Source organism: Heterocephalus glaber, unplaced genomic scaffold (assembly GCF_053883595.1).
Source record: "Heterocephalus glaber isolate CG9 unplaced genomic scaffold, H.glaber_assembly_v1.0 deba00000818, whole genome shotgun sequence".
NCBI lineage: Eukaryota > Metazoa > Chordata > Mammalia > Rodentia > Bathyergidae > Heterocephalus > Heterocephalus glaber.
This window is the reverse complement of record NW_028258164.1, coordinates 9,230,418-9,247,494: the sequence shown is the minus strand read 5'-3', so window position 1 is coordinate 9,247,494 and position 17,077 is coordinate 9,230,418. Positions and strand designations below refer to the sequence as shown.

Sequence of the window (17,077 nt, the reverse complement as noted above, 5' to 3'; positions counted from 1 at the left end):
TAGAAACAGATTTTAAATCTTGCACACTGCAAACATGTTTGTAGTCCAACCCCTTGGCAAACCCAAGGATTTATAATGTGCATATAAGTAGACTAGCTATGAAATGTTGTTCCACCTCTGTCATGTGTTATTAAATATATTGAAAGGTTTATAGTTTCCAGAGTCATCTACTTGCTGCAGAAAACAAAATAAAAATATTATGATGCAACGTACCCTAGGTGTGCATTAAATATATATATTTTAAAATGATATTTTTTTCTTTATGGCATCAAAATGTTTGCCTTCAAGTTTCTAATACTAGAACTGCCTTTTGCAAGCAGCTGGTTTCTCACCAGGAGGAAAGGCATGTTTCTTTAGAAATCAGACACGCTAATGCAAATGCCTGGGTGCTGGACATTATCGAAAAAATACTGTAATGGTGACAGACTTAGAGACTTTAAATTCATAACATTTTTTTGCTCCTTTGTTTTGTAATTTTGTAAATTCATATGACAGTATTCTCTAAGACCTGATATGGACAGTGTGTGAAAGAATTCTTTTAAAATGTTATAAAATGTGTTTTAGTCAGTTTAAGCAAGTGCATAATGCTCATGAAGCTTAGGTTATGAGTTGGATATTGTTTACTCCACACCTCTACCCTGCTTACTGGTAAACAGTCTAGTGCTGAGAACTAGTTCCCTAATGGTAGGTGTAGCTTGTCAACATAATTATAGCCAGAACTGTGAAAGAATATTAACCCAGTATTTTCCTTTTACTTGATCATAAGAATCATCTAGAATATTTGTGGAAAAATACAGTTTTTATATTCATTATTTTTATTGGACTGGACCAGACATTAATAGGGACGATAACAGGGAACATGTTTATTCACATTTGAAAGGAAAACAGATTACCACATTGGGAGGACAAGTACCTTTATCTTTGCCATTATCAATTTCACAATGATTATGTTTAACATCTCTCAATGTATTTATAAATAATCTTATAGAAGTCTTCCAAGAAGATTAATGTAATTTTTCCAACAACTGTTTGCCTATGAAGATGTTTAATAAAACAGTGTGGTTTGCATTGATTTTCTTCTTGTTATGATGTGCTTGCAATGATTCATATTCTGATGCCTTGGGACATAGCGGGCCTGGGTAATGGTAGAGTCTTTAATAGGGAGATGAGTGAAACTAACTGCCTCAAGTGGGAATTAAATCTTTGGAATAAATCTCATTAAATCTAAGCCCTAACCAGTTATACTAATTGGATACAGGTGACTAAACATAATTCCACTTAATTGTATTTTTAACAAAAGCCTTCACAATAGAAGAGAAAAGATATTCATGTGTGTCTTAAAGAGGCAATATGTAGTTTCCAGACTGCTTTTCTGTTCTCATTTGTTTATTATTTAACATCCATATATGCATGCATACAAGGCATACATTTTTAAAGAGCTAACCCCATTTGAAGACAAAATGAAATATTTATGCATTTGGAATGAAAGAAAGACTGGTATAGATAGGAGCACAGGTATTGGCTATAGGGCTAGAGCCTAGGGAGTTGTTAGTAATAGACTGGTCTTCCCTCTACTTAGGCTGAGGAAGGGCAAGCCTGAGATACCACGCCTTTCGTCACTCTGCCCGTGGATGCCACTGGACATTCAGGGTTAGGTCTGTTCCTCTTGGAGCTAGGACCTGGTAGAGCTTGAGTAGGACCGAGTAGGTGTGTTCCAAGCCCTGGCTTTGTCTCCCAGCTGCCTCTACTTCTTGACAGACTGAGCAGGAAAGAGAAGGTTGAAATATAACAGGTCATGTGGGACAGAACCCACAGGGAGTGTGGGAAGATCCAGGACTGTATAGCCACAGGAAGAGCACCCCAAACACTGGGACTGTGGGTCAGGCAGAGGAAACTGGAAAAGGTGTCTAAGGATTGAAGGAAAAGAGTTTTCCCGAGAGTGGAGTGCTCACCTGGGTTAGATACCACTGAAAAGCCTTGTGAAGACTAAAGAAGGTATTGGATGTGGCTCTTATCAGTATAAATATAGCACTTACTTTTTATGAAGCCCAAAAAGTCTTAAGAACAGGCCCTTAGAAATATAGTGCCCTAGTCTAAGAACAGGCCCTAAAAAATACAGTTTGAAAAGGAGAAGGGATTAACGTTCTTTTATTACCCACTTTGCACATAATGAATTAGTGGCCCAAAAGCTTCAAAGTTAAATAATTTCTTTAGACTCAAACTCTTGGCTTATACATATTAGATGAGTTTTGCAGATTGCAGGTGTTACTCTTTTTTAATGTTGAAATCATTCCATCTTTGGCCAATGTAAATTAAGTTAGATCCTATGTCCCTTTTCAAAAGTCATACACAATTATAAAGCATGTAAGTTGCAGATATTAGTAACATGCAAGGAAAATGTGTGCATCGTGTATATTTAGACATATTGTTGTTTTATCGTGTTGTTTCAGACATATGTATGATCTCTTACCTACATTCCAAACTAGAGAAACAATATTTCACTAATTCTAGAAAAATCATTCATACTCACTTCCAGACAATTTCTTACCCTCATACAACAATTTTCTTTTCTTACTGTGAAAATAATAACAGTTGAGTATATATTAGTGAACAGGGAGAAATAAAAAGAAAATGAAAATTATGTATTTTTTATTTCTTTGTAAGTAGCAAAGAGCTACATTAATCCTTACTATTGATGCTGTCCTTTGGGACAATAGAAAAAATGACTCCCCTTTCTGTAGTTACTCATTCACGCTCCCCCTTTTTTTTAGAAAATTGTCTGGGAAAATTATATTACAAATATTTACTAATAAATGGTTATATGATTATTCCATTCTCTTAAGGTTTTGAATGACTTTGGTAGATGACCTTCACATTTTAATAGTTTACCTCTGCTCTGAGAGTGACTAGGTCTGTCTTGGGGGTATGTTTGGTTTTTACATTGAGCTAGGGTAGATTGAAGACCCAGTCAGGAAAATACAGAATGGACATTTCCAAGAATACTTCGATCTTCACTTTGAATCTGGACTGAAAAAAAGGAAGAATGAGAAATTTTAGGAGACATCAGTCTTAACCCTTTTCTACACTCGTAATTTACTGTTTTCCCACCAGTGCATGGGAACAGCAAGGTTGAGCATTTTAACAATGTGGAGTAATAAGGTGGAGTATCAGGTATATGAGCTAGCACCTTTTATTCTACAGCTCCAGCTTGAAGCTGACCAAAGTCTCATGTTCACTCTGTGCTAGTCTGATTAGAAAGGCCTCCTCCTGCCTTCTCGCAAGTGTATAAAACCCACCATTGGCCATGGCCAGGAAGGGAAAACAGGTACCCTGCCCTGTTGATTGGAATAACCACAGGTCACAGAGATGAAATACCTACCACAGGAGGGAAGCAGGTGGGTCTTCTGGGGGGATTAATGCGGTGTACTAGGAAAGAGAATATTGCATATAATAAAGGATAAAACATGAAATGAGAATTCTAGTTCGATAAGATAGGCCTTATGATAAAGCAGACATGGAGGAGGACAGACAATTAAACCAGAATTGTGGTATTAGAAAATATTCTGAAGATCTTAATGGTGTTGGAAGGTTAGGACCACAGTGTGTGTGGAGTGTAGACATGTTTGTATGTGTATTCCTGTGTAGTCACTAGTGGTGAGGGAGGGAAATGTTGCTTTGTCTACTGGATAAAATTTAAACTCATTATCTTGAGATAAAAGGTTACTTTTTCAGGCATGTCAAGTTTGTTTGTCTCCCTTGTTTGTCTTCTAGTCACACAATCTGCTCCTGTTCTAAATGCATCACACCATTTATCCTCTGTCATTGCTCAGGCTCTTTTTCATGACTGACCTTGTACACTTGGGTACTGCTTCTCATCCATTCCGATTAGCTGGCCATTCTGATTAATCAGTGCTTATAGATCCTGCCCAGTCTCAATTTGCAGATGGTTTTAAAGGCATACAGGCATTTCTTGCAGCAATACTCTCTATGCATCTGTGCTTAGCTAACATTCTCAAGGTTCCATGAGGTCATCCCTCTACTTCCAGCCTGATATGGCTTGACATCCTTTACACTGAAATAATATTCTTAAATCAAAATGTTACATTCACATTCTACCTTGATTTAAAGGAAAGACTAGCTTTATAACATTAAAGCTTTAAAGACTAGATTATAAATTTCGAGTGATCCATGGCCCTTTAACTTTGCATAATACTTTGTAATTATTTACTTTCTCATTTTATCTTGTGATTTAACTATGTGAGGATATATCTTATATCCTTCACTAGGTGGTGAACTCCTGGAAGGAGGCAATCATAATTAATCATTTTTATATGTCTCATAATATCTAGTACACTAATGAGCATGTGAAAATTTATAGAATTAATGATTTTTCATTGATATGTTAGCAGAGAAGTCATTAAAGCTAAGCTTTATTTCACCCAGGAATTTCTGAGATATATATCAGAAATATCTATTGAAATATCTTGATAATAAAGAAATTTTAGATAATTATGTATCTTGTTAATATGTATAAACCAGAAGTGTTTTATATTTTTTAAAATTATGCATTTTTCCTAAAATCCCTGGTAATTTATGCTCCACTGATTTCCAGAATGTCCTATATTACATTGCATTTTAATGTCTCTCTAAATGAGTCTTTTGTCCTGAAACTAAAGTTCTTGTCTTTGAATTCAGTGGTATTTTGAGAACAACACCTACTATGAACAATGTGTACTATGAGTGCTAAATATGAGATGTTTATCTTTGTTACTTTACTGGAATTAGTGATTCCTAGACTCATTAGCAAAATAGTCTTAAATAGTTAGAAATTTTGGAATTGCATTGGATAATTGAAGTGTGCGAAAGATTGTTTTTAAGTTGTCACAGAATAACTGTTGAATATAGAAACCTGAAGAGGAATTTTCCAGGTTATTTTATATAAACATTGATTTAGATTAGCTCTGATGTTTAGGAATTTATTTTCTGTTTGATTTAAAATATGAAAGTGCCAAAAAGTCCCTGCATTTGTACAAATGATCAGTTAAATATGCATTTAAAATGGTGAGATAAGACCCATTTAAAAAGAAAGGCAAAATGCATTGCAGATCTCTTATTCCTTTCACTGCATTAATTTTCTCAGAGGTAAGACTTCAGACATTCAACTTTATATAGCTGTGCAACTTTTTCATCACTGGATCATATCATTTTTCATTGTGATCAAATGAGAATAGAGGATGCCAGTGGTAACTCCACCTGTAAAATTACCGTGCCCCAGGTTCAATAACTGAATAATGTGGGTAGCTGTCTCTTAAAAATTAGATTCTAAAACTTTTATCAGTATTATTAATCCAGGCATCTGATAGCAAATATCTGAGACACCCTTGAAGGAATTGGTGGCATATCATGAGCAACTTTGAACAGTTTTGTTCTCAGTCTATTTTATCCCAAGTAGCCGCGGTTTTCAGGTTAGGAATTTAGTACTGAGAGAGTTGTTAGGGTTCAAAAGTCAGATTGTGCCACTCTATTACTATGGCACTTTTAGCAAGTATTTTAACTTCCGTAGTCTATAGTTTATCTGACATTTTGTAAGAAGATTGCTGTATTTGGAGTATTCAGAGAAATATTGAGGTAGAAACATATTGGTTTGGCTAATTATAAAAGATTTGGATAAGCAAGAAGATGCAGGATGGCCCTACAGTGCTATGGTGTGATGAATTTTTTTAAGTCCTTGAATGTGCCCCTGATGTATTTTCAGGCAACAGTGTAAATATCCGTATCACAGTTATTCTTATGCCTGTGATAGTTGTACTGCTTTTAGAAAGGTTGTAAGCATTTTTCACATCATGGTTAGAATGAAGGAATATATAGTGTTTGGCTCCTGATTCTTTTATTGTTTTTAATTAGCTTTGTTTAAGTATAATTTCATGCCATAAAATCCATCCATTTTAAGCAGGCAGTCAAATTATTTTTGAAATAGTATACACTTGTGTACTCAGGACCATAGTCAATATTAAAACATATGCATCATTGTCAAAAGTTGCAGTTATTCCCCTCTTCATATATCCTGGCCCCAGAGCCTTCTAGAAAGCTATAGTGGAATTGTGTACTTTGTTGTCTTATGAGTAATTTCTTTCACTAAGCAAATGTTTGAGATTCATGCATGTTATTGTGTGTTACTGTGTTATTCAAACTGAGTAGTATTTTAGTACCTGAGTACACCACAGTTTTATATATTCATTCATCACATTGGATGATCCTTATTCCTAAAACTTGTCTCTCAGTTGGAACTTATTGCCATTTTTTGAAGTGTTTGAGAGGTACTGTATGTTAGTTCTTTTAGTTAAACCCCCCAAAAAAACTTCTTAAAGTTTTCAATAAAACCCTAGATTTTTGATAAGAGTAGAGACGCACAGGTACACATATGACCTACATTCACTGTATCTTAGTGAAAATTCTGAAAAAAAAAGCCTTGTTCAATACTGTTGGGATTTTTATGATTTAAGACAATAAACATATATTTGTTATGGAATAAGTTAGTGTCAGCTGTCTGAGCATAAATTGTTATCTTTATATCCTCAAATATATGTGACAACTAATTTCATTATTTCTGTAATTACAGTTTCTCAGTGGTTGTGATTCAGTTAAACTTTTTAGGGGGAATTCACAACATAATCAAATTATAATTTTACTGTGCTTTAACACACAGGAAGGAAATATGTGCGAGCTTTGCTTAGGGGAAACCAAATGTCCTTGGTTCAACTTCTCATAAACCCAGTCTTAGCAATGATTAGTCATTTGCTTCAGCAAGTTTCTATTAAAAAGTATTTATGCAGTCAAATTACTAAGCTCTGTAAGCATTTCAACATTATTGGATCTTTGAATCAAAATGATGGAAGATAAAAATGATTAGCACATTTAAAAGAATTTACCACAGAAGTCTTGGTATTAAAGAACCTTACACAACAAACTGTGAAGGCATATTTTTCTTGAATTATTGATTAGGTTAGTTTAGTAATATATTTTAGTCTGTTGGTTATCAAAGGCAGTAAATCCGAGATCTCAGAGTTATCCATGCATAGCTATGAATCATTTTGGGGTATTCAAGGAAGGAGGAATGTGTATGCAAAGGTGCTATGTTTGTCAGATCATGCATGAACTCAAAGTAAATTTTCAGAGTGAGATAATTTTTAGCTGCTGCAGGAAGTCGGTTTACGACTAAATTTAATCAAAGGCATTGTTCTTTATGGCTATTCTATTTCATAAAGTATGTTCCTGACAGAACCCTTTTCCCTTCCTGCTCTAGATGGAGTCTTCAGAAATAAATTTTCTCCTGGTGATTTTTCAGAGAAACTGGTATCATTTGTCAAGAGTTTTGAGTAACATGTAGCCTTTTAATTTTACTTTTTTAAAAAAGAATACTGAATCCTCTTAATGTTTGTTAATACATTGTAACCTTATTTTTCAATAGATTTTTAAATCCCTGAACTAGGAAATGATGGCTGAGAATAATCACTTAATACCATGTGGACAAAATTGTTTTTAAAACATTGTAGAATAGTCCCTGCCTGTTTTTTTTCTGTACTTGTGAGTGCTTTTGCACAATGCACACTTAACACTTCCTGGATAGTTTTCTGCTTTTAAAATTGTGAATTTGGACTATTAGACTAAGAGCCAGCAGACTAGCTGGCTTTAACATTTGTTAACACATCATTATAGGACATGAAATTTAAAGTGATGATTGAATTGCACCTGAGGCACCATGATTCCCACTGTTAGGAAATAGAAAGGTGACAGCTGGAATTCTATGTAAGCAAGCCTTGTTAATAAATTTCATGGACAGATGTCCAAGTGGCAGTTACACCAGCATGTTCCCTAGACTGTTGCTTACATCCCAGGGTTATAGATGTGAGAACTTGAGCTATAGTCTTTGAAGACTTCAATTTTGCGTCTATAGCCTTAAAAGTCAAGACTGTGCTGAAGGATTGCAGAAAGGGTATTTAAAATACAACAAAAATGTATTATAGTGCTAAAGAGAAAGATACTGTGTGTTTGTGTGACAGATACCAGAATACAGCTAGATAGGAATAGGAGGAAAAAGTTCTGTAATGTTCTATAATGCAACAGTGACTATAGATTTTAATAATTCAGTATAGATCTCAAAATAACCAGAAGTCAGGAACTCGAAGGTTTCCAGCACAAATAAATGCTGATTACCCTAATTTGATCATTATACAATACATAACTATCCTGAAGTATCACACTGTACCTCTACAATCATGTACAGTTATGTGTCAGTTGAAAATGTTTTTTAAATGTTAAATTACTCTTTCAAGTATGTGACTTTGAATTGCTATGAACACTTTTGTTGGATGAGATTAAAAGTGATTTTGCTTGAACAATAGGAAAGGTAATGTTGTCTTCCTTTACAGGGCTCAGAGTGATGAACAACTTAGTTTTGACCTTCGATATGAGGTTTGATTTCTGCTGGATTTCATGCAGGGTCCTTGACCCCTAGGGTCTGTTATTTGAGGCTAGAGGAGTCAGGAAGAGAGAGGAGGCCTAAACATTAGAGATGCTTATTTTAAAGTCTTACACAATACAAACATTGATTTCCTACTTAGCCTGTTATTTTCAAACCATTAGATTGCACCTTGCGACATCAAGGAACCTGTTTTAGCATTAGAAGGAGATACTTGTTTACAGCACAGCGTTTTATTTCTAAAATCTCTGCCTTCTTCCATTTGTTATACACCGTAGCCTTGTCTTTCAAATCTTGGTTCATGTGTTGTGTCTCCCCAGAAGTCTTTCCTGGCAACTACCAATTTCTGTAACTCAAGTTAGGAAAAAATTATCTTTTTTTTTTTTTTTTTTTTACACAATTACATTTCTCAATAGGAACTTGTACCTTTACATGATGCATCTTGGTTCTTACTTTTTCCCCTCTCCTAGCCCTCCCTTCACCCCCTCCACCCTTCCCTATTTACAAAGACTTTATTTCCATTTTTTCCATTTCTCAGCATTTTTCCTTTCCCTTCTTTCCTTTCCCCTGCCCCTCCCACTACCCCTACCCCTTTGGACCTTTTCTTCGTATTTTACATTATCGATTATTCATTCTAATCATTGGTACATTTTAGATATTACAATATAATGACATTCATCATTGGAAATTTGCACCTTTACATAGTCTCTCTTGGTTCTTATTTTTCGCCCTTGCCCAGCCCTCCCTTCAACCCCTCTAGTCCTCCCTATTTACAAAGATTTTGTTCCTATTTTTCCATTTTCTCATATTAATCCCATTCCCTTCTATCCTTTCCCCTAGCCCTCCCACTTCCTTCCCCTTTGCCCCCTTTCTTCCTATTTCACATTACCTATTATACATTTTAGTCCTTATTTACACTTTCAGTTTCTCACATCAGAGAAACTATTCAGTATTTATACATGTGTGTCCTATTTATTTCACTTAGGAGTATCACCTCAATGTGCATCCACTTAGCTATAAATGTCTCTAATTTCTCATTTTTATGGCTGAGTAGTACTCCATTTTATAAAACCACATTTTCTTTATCCAGTCTCCAGTTGATGGGCATTTGGGCTGTTTCCAAGTTTTAGCTATCACAAACTGTGCTGCTATGAACATGGGCGCACATATATCACTGTGGTATGATTCTTTTAATTCTTTGGGGAAGATCCCCAGCAGTGGAATAGCAGGGTCAAATGGGATTTCCAGTCCTAGTTCTTTGAGGTCTCTCCATACTGATTTCCACAGTGGTTGCACCAGTCTACACTCCCACCAGCAGTGGAGAAGGGTTCCTCTTTCCCCACAGCCCCACCAGCATTTATTATTGGTTGATTTCTTCATAGCAGCCATTCTTTCTGGTGTGAGGTGGAATCTCAGCGTTGTTTTCATTTGCATCTCTCGAATGACCAGTGATGTTGAACATTTTTTCATGTATTTATTTGCTATTTCTACTTCCTTGTTTGAGAAATGTGTGTGCATTTCAGATGCCCATTTTCAGATTGGGTCTTTAAATTTGGGAGGTCTGATCTTTTTAAGTTCTTTATAGATTCGAGATAGTAGACCTTTGTCTGAGGAAGAGCAGGTGAAGATTTTTTCCCACATTGTGGGTTGTCTCTTCACACTGCTGGTGGTTTCTCTTGCTGTGCAGAAGCTTTTTAATAAGAGATCCCACTTGTTGATGGTTTGTGCTAGTTCATGGGCAACTGAGGTTTTGTTCATAAAATCTTTTCCTACACCGATGTCTTGCAAGAGTTGTACCTAACCTCTGTTCCAACTGGTTGAGAGTTTCTATTTTAATATTTAGATCTTTAATCCATTTGGATTTTAGTTTAGTGCATGGTGAGAGATATAAGTCTAGTTTTCATCTTTGGCAAGTTGAAGCCCAATTTTTCCAGCACCATTTATTAAAGAGGCTATCTTTCCTCCAGTGAGGGTGTTTGGCTCCTTTATCAAAGATGAGATGGTTGAGTGTGTCTGGCATTGTTTCTGCATCTTCTAATCTGTTCCACTGGTCCTCAGATCTGTTTTTTTGCCAGTACCATGCTGTTTTTACCACAGAAGCTTTGTAGTAGAGTTGCAGGTTGGGTATTGTGATACCCCCTGCCATGTCTCTGTTACCTAGAATTGCTTTTGCTATTCTGGGTCTCTTCTTGTTCCAGATGAATTTTTGGATTGTTTTCTCAAGGTCCGTGAAGTATGCTGCTCAGATCTCAATTGGAATTGGGTTGAATCTATATAGCAGTTTTGGAAGTATGGCCATTTTCACTATAGTATTCCTTCCTACCCAGGAACAGGGAATGTCTATCCATTTTCTGATATCATCTTCAATCTCTCTTTTCAGAGTGCCATAGTTTTCAGAGAAGAGTTCTTTGATTTCTTTCATTAGGTTGATTCCTAGGCATTTCAGTTTTTTGGATGCTATTGTGAAAGGAATTATGTGCCCTATTTCTCTCTCAGTGAGTCTGTCGTTTGTGTATAGGAAAGCTATTGATTTTTGTATGTTGACTGTATAACCAGCTACTTGACTGAATTTGGTTATTAAGTCTAGAAGACTTTTGGTGAAGTTCTTGGGGTCTTCTATATAGAGTATCTTGTCATCTGCAAATAATGACAATTTGACTTCATTTCCTATCTTTATTCCATTTATTTCTTTCTCTTGTCTAACAGCTGTGGCTAATGTTTCTAAAACTATATTGAACAAGAGTGGTGATAGTGGACATCCTTGTCTTGTTCCTGATTTTAGTGTGAAGGATTTCAGTTTTTGACCATTTAGTATGATATTGGCTGTTGGTTTTTCATAGATGGCTTTTCTAAGTTTGAGGTAGAGACCATCTATTCCAATTTTTTGTAGGGTTTTTTTTTATCATAAATGCATGTTGGATTTTGTCAAATGTTTTTTCTGCATCTATGGAGATAATCATATGATTTTTGTCCTTGGCTCTATTGATATAGTGTATTACATTGATTGATTTGTGTATGTTGAACCATCCCTGCATCCCTGGGATGAATCCCATTTGATCAGGGTGTATGATCTTCTTGATGATCTTCTGCATTCTACTTGCCATTATCTTATTAAGGATTTTTGCATCTATGTTCATTAATGAGATTGGCCTATAGTTCTCCTTTTCCGTTGGGTCTTTCTCTGCTTTGGGGATCAATGTGACACTTGCTTCCAGGAATGAATTTGGGAGTATTGCTTCCCTTTCAATTTCATTGAAGAGTTTAACCAGTAGTGGCAGTAGTTCCTCTCTAAATATCTTGTAGAATTCAGTAATGAAGCCATCAAGGCCCGGTTTTTTCTTAGTTGTTAAGTTTTTAGTTACATTTTCAGTTTTGTTGGTTGATATTGGGTTGTTTAGAATTTTTAGGTCTTCTTCGTTTAACTTTGGTAATTCATATGTATCTAGGAATCTGTCCGTTTCTTCTGTGCTGTCCATCATATTGGCGTATAGGTTCTGGAAGTAGGTATTGATGATCTTCTGGATTTCTGCTGGGTCTGTTGTAATTTCACCCTTTTCATTCCTAATTTCATGGATTTGGGCCTTTTGTTTCCTTTTTCTGGTAAGGTTGGCTAAGGGTTTGTCAATTTTGTTGATTCTTTTGAAGAACCAACTCTGGCTTCATTGATTTTTTTGTATTGTTCTCTTAGTCTCCATTGCATTGATTTCTCCTCTGATCTTTGTAATTTCCTCCCTTGTATGAGTTCTGGGGTTGTCCTCTTCTTTTTCTAGAAGCTTGAGGTTCAATATCAGGTTGTTTAATTGTGCTCGTTCTGTTTTCCTAATATGCGTATTCACTGCTATGAATTTCCCTCATAAGACTGCTTTCATTGTGTCCCATAGATTCTGATATATTGTATTGTCATTGTCATTTAATTGAAGGAACTGTCTGATTTCTTCTTAAATTTCCTCTGTGACCCATTGGTTATTCAGAAGTGTGTTGTTCAATTTCCATGTGTTTATGAAATTTTTTGAGTTTCTTTTGCTATGGATCTCCAATTTCATTGCATTATGGTCTGATAATATACAGGGGATAACTTCACTTCCTTTGCGCTTACATAAACATGTTCTGTGTGTATGTTGTCTCTTTTGGACAATGACCCATGTGCAGCTAAGAAGAATGTGTATTCTGATTTTGTGGAATGGAAGACTCAGTAAACATCTGTTAAGTTCATTTGTTCAAGTTCTAGTATTTTATTACTTATTTTTAGTCTAGTTGATCTATCTATTTGTGACAGTGGGGTGTTGAGGTCCCCCACTACAATTGTATTAGTGCATATATGATTTTTCATGTCCGTATTTGTTTTATATAGTTGCACACACTAGTGTTTGGTGCATAGATATTTATGATTGTCATCTCTTCCTCTTGGATTGTTCCCTTTACAAGGATGTAGTGTCCCTCTTCGTCTCTCTTAATCAGTGTTGGTTTGAAATCTACTTGATCTGCAAAGAGGATAGCTACTCCTGCTTTTTTTCAGGTTCCTGTCACATGCAGTATTGTTTTCCACCCTTTAACTTTCAGTCTATGAGTTTCCTTTTGAATTAAGTGTGTTTCTTGTATGCAGCATATTGTTGGATTTTGCTTCTTGACCCATTCTGCCAGTCTATTTCTTTTGATTGGTGAATTGAGACCATTAACATTGATGGTTTTAACTGAAACATATTGACTTGTCATTGCCATGACTTTTTCTTTTTGTTGGGTTCTCCCCCTTTCCATTTAATTTCTTTTCATGCCAGATGGGTTCATTCTGCTTTGCTTCCTGGGGTTGTGATCCTCAATATCTGTTCCTAGGCTATTGTGTAAAATTCTTTGGAGTGCTGGTTTGGTATTCATGAAGTTCCTAAGGTGCTCTTTGTCATGAAAGTATCTTATTTCTCCATCCATTTTGAAAGATAGCTTTGCAGGGTATATCAATCTGGGTTGGAGGTTGTTTTCTTTTAGGTCTTGGTATATGTCACTCCAAGCTGTTCTTGCCTTGATGGTTTGTGTTGAGAAGTCTGCTGTGATTCTGATGGGCTTTTCTTTGTATGTGATTTGTTTCTTTTCTCTGACTTCTTGTAGAACTTTGTTCTTCTGTTGAGTTTCTGGAATCTTAACAATTATATGCCTATGTGTGGATTTTTTTTTTTTTGATCAAGGCTATTTGGAGTCCTATATGCCTCACTTATCTGTATGTCAAGCTCTTTTCCCCTGCTTGGGAAGTTTTCTGCCATTATTTCTGTGAAGAGATTTTTTATGTCATCTCCACTCTCTCCTGTTTCTTCATTGAGCCCAATCAGTCTTATGTTATTGTTCTTTGCATCATCTAGCCGCTGGTGGATTGATTTCTCATGTTCCCTTATAATTTTGAAGCAATCTTTCTTTTCCTTGTCACTAATTGCAATCTTATCTTCTATATCTGAAATTCTGTCCTCACATTGGCTCATTCTGCTGTGTAGACTTTCAATGGAGTTTTTCATGTCCTGGAAATCTATTTGCATCTGTTTTATGGATTCCATTTGTTTCCTATGTTGGGATTCCATCATGTTCCTGAGCTCCTCTCTAGATTTATTAATCATGTCTTGCACTAGGAGCACAATTTCTCCTATTATCTGAGAAATTATTTCTGATTTCATTTTTTCCAGATCCCCTTTTGTTGCCAGTTCAGTGGGTCCAGGTGGTTGAGTATCAGAGTGTTCCATCTCATTTCCCTTTGGAGTTGCTGTAGGTGATCTGGAAGTCTGGTTTTGAGACTTATTTACGTTTTTTCTCATTTTGACGGCGGGGGGGGTGGGGTGGGGGGGTGGGGGGGGCGGCAGGGTGCTGCTGTTGACGTCCTCGCGACTCACCTCCTCTGAGCTGGGAGAGCCGGACCAAGCGCCAGGAATGGCGGTAGGGATGGTGGCCCGAAAGCCCTTTCCTCTGGGCCGGGAGCAGTGGGACGTTTGGTGGCCTGGAAGCCCCTTCCTCTGGACCAGGAGCAGTGGGACAGTGGCTCAGAAGCCCCTACCTCTGGGCTGGGAGTGGCAGGATGGACGGTAGCCTAAAAACCCTTTCCTCTGGACTGGGAGCGATGGGAGGGATGGTGGCCCGGCAGCCATTTCCTCTGGACCAGGAGCAGTGGGATGGCAGCTCAGAAGCTCCTACCTCTGGCCAGGAATTCTTTAAATGCTGAGAACTTGATTAGCTCCGGTACAGTGGTCTGGTGGTCCGGTGTCCTTTGCGTCTTTGTAGTGTGTAATCAGGTGGCTGTACAGAAAAGAGGCCAAAGGAGCGGGGGGGGGGGGGGTGCATTGGATTGCTATAGGCGCGTGGGCTGATTTGGTGTTTTCATCGCAACGGGTGACCTCAGGACCACATCTGCAGACCTGCCTGTCTGCAGTGGGCTGATTCCGTGTTTTCAGCGCAACTCAAAAAAATTATCTTAATCAACTCTTTACCTTAATGCCATATAATGTTGAAATTATCTATGAGTGCTTCTAGTTCACTGCACAAAATTCCTTTTTAATATTTTATTCATCTTTGCAAATAATCCTAGCAGCTACAACCAGATTTGATAATTGATAAGTGATAAATAAATCATTTTAACTAAGCAATATCACTCCCCTTAGATAGTTCTCCCAGAAAATAATAATTGCCCACAGATTGATTTAAGCCAGTAGACAACAAATCCTAGATGACCTAAGGGTATTTGGTTGCTGGATTTTTTATCTTATCAGGTCTTATGGTTTAGATCTGGGGTGTCCCCCAAAGGCTTATGGACTTTGAAGATGAGTGGATCATGGGGCCCTATTCTTGTCTCTTGAAGAGTTCACTGTTAGAAGAGGGCCCTGGGTCAAGGTGGTCACTGGAGGTGTGATCTGGAAAAGCATTTCTGCCTCCCTGGCTCCTTCCTTCACTCTCTTCTTCCTGGCTGGGATTTGATGAACAGCTTTCTTTTCCCAGGCCCTCCCACCATGCCTTTCCTACTTTGGAGCCAGCTGACTCTGAACTGAATCCTGTAAAATCTTTAAGTTGCAGGCTTCAGGTGTTGTGTGTCAGTGACCAGGAAAGTGACTAAGACACCAGACTGTGATTCATTATTGTCAGGTCTCCTTTGGTTGTTACACAAGTGCTTTTTCCATGTGTTCTCTTATCTGGCACTTCCAGTATTGGAACATCTATCAAAACACCTTGGAATCACCTGTTGGCCTGTTCCTAGCAGCCTGTAAGCTGAATGATGGCTTCCATGTCTCTGATATTTACGTATCACCTCTCCACCAAGTACTCATCCCCACCAAGTAGTTCTCTATGTGCTGAATAGTTATTAAAAATGATTAGGGATAGTCTTAAGTATTCTGCTACCACAGATTGAAAGAGTTTTTCTGACTCGGTAAAGGAACAATTCTCAAGATTGTTTTTACTCAAGAGGAGAATCACAAACCAAAAGCTCTTCTGTTAAATGTTGTTAGGACATTTTATTTAGTGTTTTTTGTATCAGGGTGCACGCTTAGTTGTAAAGAAGAAGGAAAACTCTGGACAGTTTAGTCTACTGAGAGTAGTACAATTATCAATAAGTAGGAAAACTTGAGAATAATAGGCCTGATAAATATGCAAGACTCGAAGCTGGAAGCCAGATCTACAGCCTCATTTACATCCAAAGAATAAGAGAGAAAGGCTTATACTTAGCCCTCCTGAGCTGGCCACTGGGTACAGCAGATGAATTCCCAGCTGTCTCTCCTGTCTCCTGTACAGTTCAGGTGATTCTGAGGGAATATCTACCAATTTTCTTTCTAGGAGCAGTGTTTGTTTCTGGAGAGAGGTATGCACCCCCTTCAAGACTCACCCATTTCTGCACACATAGATAGGGACTGCCAAATGCACATAGAAGCCAAACCTGATACCCTTCCACAACATTTGTATGACTGCCATTGAAGTCTTTCTGCCCTGGGACAGTACAATGGGCTTTACTAACCTTTTATTTTCCTCTCCACCTGCACCTCCCTGCTCCCTGGCTTAATGCAGTACTGTACTTACTGTGATATAAAATACTGTAGGAAAAGTTTCTAATTTCTCACTGTTTTAATAACAAAAGCAATTAAACAGTCACCTGTCATGCACATAACTGATAAAAATACTCATGCATTCTAAGAATGTAATAACATTACTCCCCGTTTTTTAAAAACTATGTTAGATATATATTCTCTTATTCGTACAAAGATTTATTGTTAATCAGAATGCTCTGCAAATTTTCCCTGGCAACATTATTTCATATTTTTCTAAGTAAATGAGTCTCGAATTCTGCTCTTACTATGCATAATTTTCCTAGTGGTTTGCAGATTCTTTTGGATATCTTTTATTTTTCAGAACATTTTTCTCTCAGTAAAATATTACCAAGACAAACTTCTATTGTACAGTGTAATGATTTCTTAACTTGATCTGGAGACAAAGTTAAGAGAATAATCCCATTTAACAGAGTTGTAAAATATTAAAAGGTATCATGACTTTAAGGCAAAGCTTTGCTTTAAAAACCCAATAATTACAAATTTTTATAAATTTTTTAATTTGTCAAGTCGAAAATTTTCAATATTTAGTCCTTTT

General features: G+C 36.9%; 1 protein-coding gene across 1 annotated transcript in view; it reads left to right on the top strand.

The window, feature by feature from the left end:
- Window positions 1-17,077, top strand: part of Tpk1 (thiamin pyrophosphokinase 1) — a 412,808-nt gene that overhangs the window by 130,580 nt on the left and 265,151 nt on the right. The gene's annotated exons all lie outside the window — the stretch shown is intronic.